The sequence below is a fragment of the Thunnus albacares genome, chromosome 16 (assembly GCF_914725855.1).
Source record: "Thunnus albacares chromosome 16, fThuAlb1.1, whole genome shotgun sequence".
Lineage (NCBI taxonomy): Eukaryota > Metazoa > Chordata > Actinopteri > Scombriformes > Scombridae > Thunnus > Thunnus albacares.
Genome location: NC_058121.1, coordinates 21516905 through 21526873, shown reverse-complemented (window position 1 = coordinate 21526873; position 9969 = coordinate 21516905). Strand labels below are relative to the sequence as shown.

General features: G+C 39.5%; 1 long non-coding RNA gene across 1 annotated transcript; it reads left to right on the top strand.

Annotated features, from left to right (window-relative positions):
- The first annotated feature begins 2409 nt into the window (after positions 1–2409).
- LOC122965378 lies at positions 2410–9051 on the top strand. Its single transcript, XR_006398213.1, has 3 exons — positions 2410–2751; positions 6874–6953; positions 7599–9051. It is a non-coding gene; the product is annotated as an uncharacterized LOC122965378 (long non-coding RNA).
- Positions 9052–9969: the final 918 nt, after the last annotated feature.

Here is a 9969-nt window from a genome sequence, read left to right as displayed (position 1 = left end):
TGACTGAGAATGATTTTGTGGCTTCTGTGACAGCACCCATGGGTGACTGATGGGTGACTGCAATACATGTCTCAAGCTCAGGCCTCATAGAATCAAACAGAGTTGGTTGTAAAAGCTAAAATTACTCCTCAGAGTTAATTTTTAAATTAATATAAAACTACCATTTGACATTTTTGGTTCTTCTTACGCTTAAAGAGATTTATCCATTATTTCATTTAAAGTTATATTCCTTATGTTCTGGTTGATTTGGCAACGCTTAAAACATCTTAATAGTACCAGAGTTATAAAATATTTACCTTTCACTGTAGCTATACACAAATATGCTTCCTCTTCAAAATGCCTGCAACATACTGTAGGCAAAATTTGTAATTTAGTCCAGTTCATGCATGCATGAATCCCTTGTGCAAGTGCATGCCGTTTGAATCCAGAAGTAGTAAATTGCACTGATAATGCAAACTACTATGAAGACAGGTACCTAAGGAGTGCAAATACATTTAATGGCTATAGCAGAATAAATGCCAGTCATGAATAGTATCGAAATTAGGTGTGATGTGATGAAAATCATGAGGATTATAACTTTAACAACTATATTAATAAACATCAGAGGAATTTCAATTTTCAATCAAATTCAGTCCTTTAAAATGATGCAGGTTCTTAACCCCAAAGGACAAACCAATTCATTATCCCAAAAAATGAAAAATCTGAAATGTACTGTGACCATTTCCAGGTGATCATCTCCCTAGCATTTCCATATTGAAAACCTATTTTATCGGATTGATTTCCCTGGGAGACTTGTCAGTTCTCATTCATTTTTCAATTTGCAACTGCATCAGTGCAGGCCCCACAGCCTGTGTTGAATCATAAAAAGGCTGTTTTCTTGGCCACTACCCTGCATCTCCACTAGAAACCTATGATCTGGCTGCCAAATCAACCATGTGATATATTGATACGATAGAGAATTGTGACAACTTAGCGACAGATAGCAGGCTGTCCAAAAAGACTGTTGTCTCTGACATAATTGTGCCCTTGGTTGATTTCATCCTTTGGTGAATGTGGGTGCTGTTTAAAAGTCTGTCCCCATTTCTTCCCCCTCTTTCTTGCTCTCAAAGACCGACAGGCTCTGAACAGCCTTTGTCTTGATGTATTAATTACGTGGCACTTCTTCTTCTACCAACGTGAACCAAAGGGGGGAAGATGGAGGCTGTTTCTTCCTCTCATCACAGCGGCAGAAGGTGCAGCAGATTAGGTGTCAGATGATATTTAATGTGAAGAGGGCCTGTCTCTTTCCCTGACATCCTCTCCTGGGTGCACTGCTGCACGGCACCGATACTCCACCGCTCTCAATCCAGGTCTCATCAAATGGCACTCAAGTCAGAGGCAGAGAGAGAAAGGGAACATGTGGCTAGGAGGAAGAACAAAGAGTGGAGGACAGAGGAAGAGGCTGAAGAGAGGAGGAGATGCGAGATGGGGAAGAGAAGTCATTAAGAGAAAGTGAAAAGAGAGAAAAAGTGAAACAGGGAACGGGAGATGTGAAGGGAATGCACGCTGGGATGGCAGGCTGGAAAAAAAGCAGCAGGCACGGGATGGAGGCATGAAGAGAAAAGATGGAGGGGGAGAGAGGGGAAGAATCACAGTTTTTTCTGTGAAAAACACTGTATGCTCAGGCTCCTTGCTGAAGCCTACAGTAGCTGAATGGTTGTGACGCTGTGGAAGATAAGAGAATGGGAAGAGGATGGCCATGGAAGAGCTGTGAAATACCCTGAGATGAAAATACCTACCCTAGGAGAGTCAGAGGAGGAAAAGAGGATGGATCTCCTCAGATGTGCTCCCTGCATGGGAACAGCAGAGGACTGGAGCTGCAAGAAAGCGTGACAGGATGCAGGCCCGCAGGTCGTGGAATCAATTTAAATGGTATCACTCCACTCCTCCTCTTTCTACTTCTCCTCCTACTTCACCTCCTTTTTTCATCTTCCACTCTTTCAGCCTCACAGACTCTCTCTTCTCTCCCTCTGCTTGCTTTATTCCACTGTTTTGTAAAGCACTGTAAGAGAGGAAGAGAATACTCCATGGTAGCAAGGAGTACAGCTTTTATTTCAACGGCAAATTTGTGGTTTTTAAACATCTGAGTGCTCTTTTTCTGCATCAATTATATTTTAAATAGTCATCAAGGGTAGCCACACACATTGATAAAGTAGGTTGTTGGTGAGTTTCTTCCTCTCCAACTTATGATTTTCTGCCTTTTTTCATGCCAGTGAATAAATATTCAGAGGGAAATAGTGATATTTCACAAAGTGTGTTTATTAACCCCAAACCAAAAGTTTAATTTAAAGCAATGAATTCGATCCGTTCTCTGCATCAACTGATATTTACAGTTCAGTTGGTATTGACGGTGAAAAAGAAAATATCAATATAGCCATACACTGACAACTGCTGGATTCATCAAAAAGTCCAATGAACTGTGATGATGGCAGCTACATCTCCCTGAAAAATCAGCACAATTCCTACCACTGTGACTGAATATTACTTAGACAAAACAAATCTTCGGGGACCCACTTGTGAGTGATTAAGCAGGTCTGACTGAACCATCGACTGAGAAGTATGCTTTGGACTCATGGTTCTTTGGTGCCCACAGGTGTAAATTTAAGAGCTGATGAACAGAATTGCTCTGGAGATGGTGATGTTGTTCGCTCCAATGACTTTGGTGATCCCTTGATATTTCATCTAGCACCACTAGCAGGTCAGAAATTCCAGGTATGTAATTCTTTAGCTCATAACAGGATCACTCTAAACTGTATCCTTGTCAGCTTTAGCTATACTTTGAGACTAAAGCTAACATAGCATACTAGCATGTTAGTTACAGATAAAGCGAATGAAAAGTCGCTCATGTGCTAATATGCTAAATATTAGCATGTAACAATGCTTGGTGCAAGCATATTGATATGTCAACATGCAAAATATTTGTTATCACACTACCTTTGTTATCATACAGACTTTATCATGTCAGCATGGTAACAAGCTAACATGATGAACATTACAATACATATGCTCACTGAACTGGTGAGCTTATAAACATACTAACATGCTAATTGTTACAGTAAATCTTTAAAGTGTAACTTCAACCCCAGGTCTGAGCATAACTATATCCAGTTATTATAATAACATTAAAGATAAGAATAATAATAATGAGAGGAAGATAAAGAGTGCAACATTTAAACAAGCAAGAAAATACTAAAATCTCTCTGTCTGTGACTGTCCACAGGAGGAAATGCTGCTGGCAACCACAAAAACAACAGAAATCATCTTTGCATTTCATCCTGTAGCTCTTTAACTTTCAGTAACCGGTGCTCCACCATTACTGAACCTGTCCTCTTTAATATAAGCATGTTAACATTTATTAGTGTAACATAATGTTGACATCCTAACGTGCAGCATGCTAATGTGCTACAGTGAGCATTACAGACTCACAGGGCTGCCATAGACTTTAAATGAGTTTATTGTTTGTATTTTAATCACCTAGAAGGTGAAGTTCAGGAATGAGGATTAAACCAAATGAATTTAGTCAGGAATTGATTTATGAGTTGAGAAATACAGTACAAAATGTAAATAATTTGTTCCAGAAATGCTAACCCAGCCAAATGGTGCTACAATAAAATCTAGTTTTTATATAGGATTTACTAAAAGTGCATGTCATGGTACAGCTAAGCTTTAACTTTGTCAGAATCTTGCCACACGAGCCACACGCTTCCAGTCAGGAGATATTTCACAGGGGAATAACACCTTTGGTGTTACAAGTGATCTGGCAGATGGTCAACTCTGATTGAATTCTGCCCCATCTCTTTCCTGCCTCCAGAAGCTTCACTGTACGTCTCACATCTTTGCCAATGCTGTCCTTTTTGTCCCATGTGGGTGAAAGGCAAAGACGAGCTGATCTACACACAAGTCGATGCCCACTAACTCCCTGCAGTTTTGGGCACTGTCCTGAAACGAAGAAATAAAATCTTTGGACTTGATGCACCTTTATTCCCTCTGACAAATGGCCTCAGACAGCCCCCGCTCTCTCTCTGGCACAACTCTGCACTGAAGTAAAACAAAGGAGAAAGGCATATTTTTGTTATGTAGTACCCTACTACTTTTTGTTTACATATTACATTTTGCTTGCATATTATTTCTTTGATATGTATTACAGTTAACAGTTGGTATATCTTGAAATATGTGCTGGTTAAATTATCGCTGAAGTGTAATAACTTTTGCATTAATTTATAATTTGGTATGATGTTGAAATGTCCTCTGTTTAAAGTAGTCTTTGAACCTCTCAGGTTATTTTTCTTCTGATGTTTATTGGGTAGCCTGGTGCCAATCTGTTATTAACCAATTGGTGCCAATCAGGCACCAATTAGAGGGGTGGGACTAGAAAAAGCGAGAAACAGTCTGATACGTTTGAAACAGGTGGAAAACAGAGATAGGCTAAGTGCTGGTTTTAAGTTCAGTACAATCTGTTAAATTACTGTTGTTGATCCAAGTTAAGAGCCAGGGGTTTTATCTCAGTGTGTAACCCTGTTATAACGAGAGAGTGAGCCATGTATTAGAGCTGTTCTCAGTCAGTAATTCTACTAAACGCAACATGTGTGGACTGTTGCTGGTTAGCGATCGTCCTTGTGAGCTGGGATGAGAAGACACTGAGTGTATGTGAGAAACACATTTTGCACCAAGTATCTGAGTGAATATGGACGCTATCTGTGGACTGTAATGATATGGACATTTATAGTTAGGAGATAGGAAATTTATGAGTGTTTGTGAATTTCTGGATAGTACGCTTCGCATGCTGTCACACATGCACTCTTTGTGATTTTGTGCATCAGTATGTGGCCATTTCTTCATGCTTACGTATGTGCTAGTGTCATTTTGTGGGTGCTCGCTGATGTGTCTGTGCACTCATGCTGGCATCAAGAGCCAGAGTCTGCCAGCAGGGCGTAGCCCTGTCTGTCCATCTGTCAAGCCTGGAGAGGTCCCACTCTGCGACTCCTGTGGCTGTCAGGGCACTTTGCCCTCCACAGTGTGTTGCTCTCCTCCCATCCCTCCCTCTCTCTTCTTCCCCTCCCCGCCTCCCCTCCTACCACCTCTCCTCCTCCTCACAGCTGCCTCCTCAGCTGTGTCCACTGGCCATCGTCCCACTCCTCGGAGCATGTCCTGTTTATCTCATAAAGTCCCGCACACACGAGCAGCAGTCACACCCGCACGCTAACACACAAGATGCACACGAATACTGTATGCATGCCGACATACTCAAATGGGCATGCACTTAAAATGAAGTCACACAGGCGCACACACACACAACCACAGTCCACATGAAATCCACATGTATGTCTAAGAGATGCAGTTTAATCTTTTTTGTCTTTGCATGTCAACAACACTTAACTCTGTAGGTTCATCCCACCTGAAAGCAAATAACTATTCCTGTCAAACTGCTATCAACAAGACATCAGTCTCCTTCTTCCTCCATATAACTGCTGATTCTGCACTCTGACCGCTGTAGTTATGCTAAGTACAGGCGTCTCTGTTCTCAAGGCAATACACAAAGACAACAGATCAAGTTTAGCGGTGTGTAGTCTGGCACCAAACTTTGATTTTTACAATTTTTACTAATATTAAAGGGTCAGTTCGCCCCCCAAAACCATACAGTGGCTCTGGTTGTATTAGCCAAGGGATATACTGTATGTCTGAGATATTCTGCCTACGCACAACTGCACAATGGAGGTGAACAGAATAACATTTGTAGTGCTAACAGCATCTTTTTTTTTTGACAAACAAAACATATTAATTCAGTACTACAAATTAATGAAACATCTCATTATATAGTAAAGCACAACAAATACACAGCACAAAGGAGTGGTACAATTTGGGCACTACAGTGGCTTACTTGCACTTGTTTTCACTGAATTACCCATGATTAGCTAGAGAATTTATGGAACAGGTGATAGTGTGTTAAAACACTGTAGATCATCCAATAGTAACAAGATGTAAGTGAAATCAATCTCTCTAGGTGATTTTTTTTACTTGCTTCCATAAGGGATAGTTCACCTAAGTTACTCACTTGCCCGTAGTGATATCTAGTCTGCTGTTTTTGTCCTTTTTGTCCATGACTTATGATATTTATCTCTGAGATTTATTTTGTCACCCCTATACAATGGATATGGGTGACATTTTGTTTATAGTGCTTGGAGCACTGAAAAATGGCACCTAAAAACTCAACAGCAGCATGCCTTTCCAGAAACAGTGACCCTGTAACACACTGTTTTTGTAGGGACTATTTCTTCAGTAGAAAGTAGTTCTGTGGATAATCCTGAGTATCTGACATACTGTTTTTGGAAATTTGTGTTCAAAATAAATGAGTACAATCACCCAGATAGAGATGATTTCACTTGCAATTTTATGGACATTTGAATAAAATAATTATTATTGGATGATCTACATTACTTGAACACATTGTCACTTGTTTAAACAAATGTTAATTAAAACAAATGTTACAATGCATTTTTACTGGCAAACTGAACCTTCTTATTTAGCAGTAATGTGAGACCCATTGTTGAAGTTTGTGCAGCGTAATTGCTGAGCTGAGATGTTTCATCAATTGGAAAAACAGCCTATTTAAAATATTGATTTCATCAGACTCAATGAGGCATGCACATCAATTTGAGCACACATTACTGTAATGATCACTGGCACCAAACATGGAATCATAAGTATGAACACACAAGCCGAAGGATCACTTCAATTTGGAGGAGTAGCACTGCAAGGGAAAAGCAGGCAGCGAGAGTAAAACAGGTTTAATAAAGGTAGACTGACTCTGCTTTGCTTTTTTCCTTCTGTATTTAGAAAGCTCATCTCCTCCACAGCCCCAAGTAAGGAGAGCTCAGCCCCGGGCCGGAGGGAGTTTCGGTGCATTCATCTCCAAGGTAAATAAACACCCAGTGGAAAAAAAAAGGGGGGGGGGTTAATATATGGACTTACTTGCCTTAAGCATTCTTATCATTACAACAACACTATTTCCCATGGTCAGAAATCTGCGTCCCAAGCTGTGTTGTTCTGCTTAAATGAAATTTATTTCAGGGTGGAGATGCAGAGAGACGCAGTGAGGGGAAGTACACCAGCCAAATTTAACATGTCATAAATTACACACATATTCTTCGCTCAGCTTGCTTTGATTAGCAGCCTTGGCAAATATATTACATTTTCCAGCAGAGGCAAATTGGGAGACTAGTCGCTGCATTGACACAATCTCACTCCCAGCGTGTTAAGAAAGCACTTCGTTAAGCTAGACTTCCCTTTGTGACGAATAGATGATGACAGGAAATTAGAATGTATGAAAACAAATTCAAATCCACAACTTTAATCTTGGTAAATACAAGACTGTTCTGTGTATTTGAGATGCATTCCTTTAATTAAGAAATTTATTGACTTCTCTATGCGCAGCGGCAGCCAAAAACTGGGCCGGGGCTGGTGTGTTTTCAGGAACGATAGCAGACTTTGAAATGCTACACTGGCTTGTCGAGATTCGCCAATCATACTGACGTCTTTCTGGCTCTGTTTCCCGACCGCAGCGTGATCATGAATCTGAGCCGGAAAACGCAGCTGGATTTGGCAGATGAAAAACTTTGAAATTGAGTTTGACAGTGTTGGAGTAGCAGTGAGTGATACTTAATACCACGGAGAGGAAAGAGAGGACAGAAGATGAGGTGAGTGATGCTGCGGCTCTAGATTGTTTGTGCCTCCATGCTGGGAGGCATTTCTGCCAGATAGAAATAAACACAAGGCTAAATGCAATGTGCACACGTACATACATGAACACTGACACACATACTATATACATGGCATGGATGGATTACTGCACAGGCCTACTTAGGACAGGTCCGGGGGCCCAAGTGGTGAGGGGTCCCCAAACCAGAACCTCTGTTTAAAGTGACTGTTATTTACTGTAATTGTCTTGTTGGAAAGTCAAAAAGCTCTGTCAAAAGTAGGGATGTCCTTATATATTGTGAATATATTTGCTCCTGATCCATGTAATATTGAGTGTCTCCTAATCCTGTTTTGAAAATACAAAATGTATCTCTGGTTTCCTATAATATTATGTATAGTGTCCTATAGTTTGTTCAGCTTCAGAAACATTGGATCCTACTATTCCCATAATGGGACTGAACAGCATCTTTCATTTGACCTTCCCTAACTGTGAAATGCCCTCATCTTTCAAACTCCATCCCAGTTATATAATACAGGTGTTTGGCCAAATATTTGATGGCCTAAACTGAGATACCACTGATGACATAATTAGGATCATTATCTCCCTCGAGAGCCATAGAAGACATTATACAACAGCAGTATTCTCCATGACGAGTAAACTGACCTTTCTGTGTAAAAGGGGTGGAGGGCCCCTTGAAATTATTCGAATACAACAATCTGAGAAGGAAGAAACCATCTATGTTCACAAGCACACCTTTGTATTTTTCTAAGCATACATACAGAAAATAATCACTCATTCTGATTGATAACACTCATTACACATACTTAAATGAGCCACTGTACATAAGCACGCACACACACACACACGCAAACAGTATGAGTCAGTATCAAACAGACACACGTGTATTTTAAAAAAGAAAAGGAAGAACAAAAGGAAACTGGAAAATGCATTTTTCTGCACGAAATGCATGTGAATGCTGACAGCTGAAATAAATCGCAAAGCATTGCTGAAAATGCTGAAATCTGAAATGAATTTTGCGTGAAAAAGCTGAAAGCTCAAATGCACTGCACTGCAGCTGAAAAACCTGGAAGCTGAAAAAATGTAAAACTGGCAGAACTGGAAGCTGTACTGCATTATCTTAAGAAGCTTAGAGTTTAAATAAATTGCTAGAAAAGCTGGAAGCTAAACTTTAATACTGTCAAAGCTGGAAGTTGAAATAAATTGCCTGAAAAGGCTGAAAGAATTATTATTAGATCTATTTTATTGTTTTTTATGTTTATTCTTTTTATACTGTTTACATTTGTCATGTCTTATTATTGACTTGCCAGTCATCTGTAAACCTGTACAAAAGGCGCCATATAAATAAAGTTTGATTGATTGAGTTTATATGACTTAATTGGTAGTTTGTTGGTAATTATTTCTTGTGACACTATAATTAATTTTTAAAACAAAATAATAATCTAATTTTACAAAAAACTAAAAATATCATTAATAAAGTCATCTGTCTAAAACATTGAAACCAATGAATCCACAGAAGACCTATTTCAATACATTTCAATTCAATTTCCAGATGTGATATGAAGTATGAGCTGAAGTTAACTGGAAAAATTACATGAGACAAGGTAAGTCAAAAAGTTGAAAGAGCCGCTGCAACTGCTGCTCCAGCAGCAATTTTTCAAATCTATATTGTATCAAATGCCACAGACTTATATGATATGAGATATGAGATATGGCAGTTAGTAAGTAGTATGGTGGTGTTTCACTAATGGCCACAAGGTGGGGCTATTGGTGCCATACTTCAATATGTCGTACACATTCTCATGAAGAACTTGTGTACCAAGTTTTATTTTATTCAAGACAATAGAAATGTAGAAATATCAGGTTATAATGTTATTGTAGCGTCCCCTGTAGATACATTGGATCAAATGGTACATACTCCTGCAGTGTGGCCGTATGTACAACATTCCCAGATTCAGCTGCAATCGAATTTAGCATTGAAGAGTTATGGCCTGATAAGTGCATTAAGCCACGCCTTCAAAAGTTTGGTAACCAATTACAGAAAAACAGTAAGTGATACCCAAAAACAAACTCATAAGTTTTATTCGGGGTTATCTAAATAGAAAATAACTAAAATAACTTGTCATGTATCAAATTTGGTAAAGACTGAATGAAATATGTGCCAACAGAAAATCCCAAATGGCTGAAGTTTTTTTCAGGTGCAAATGGGCGTGGCC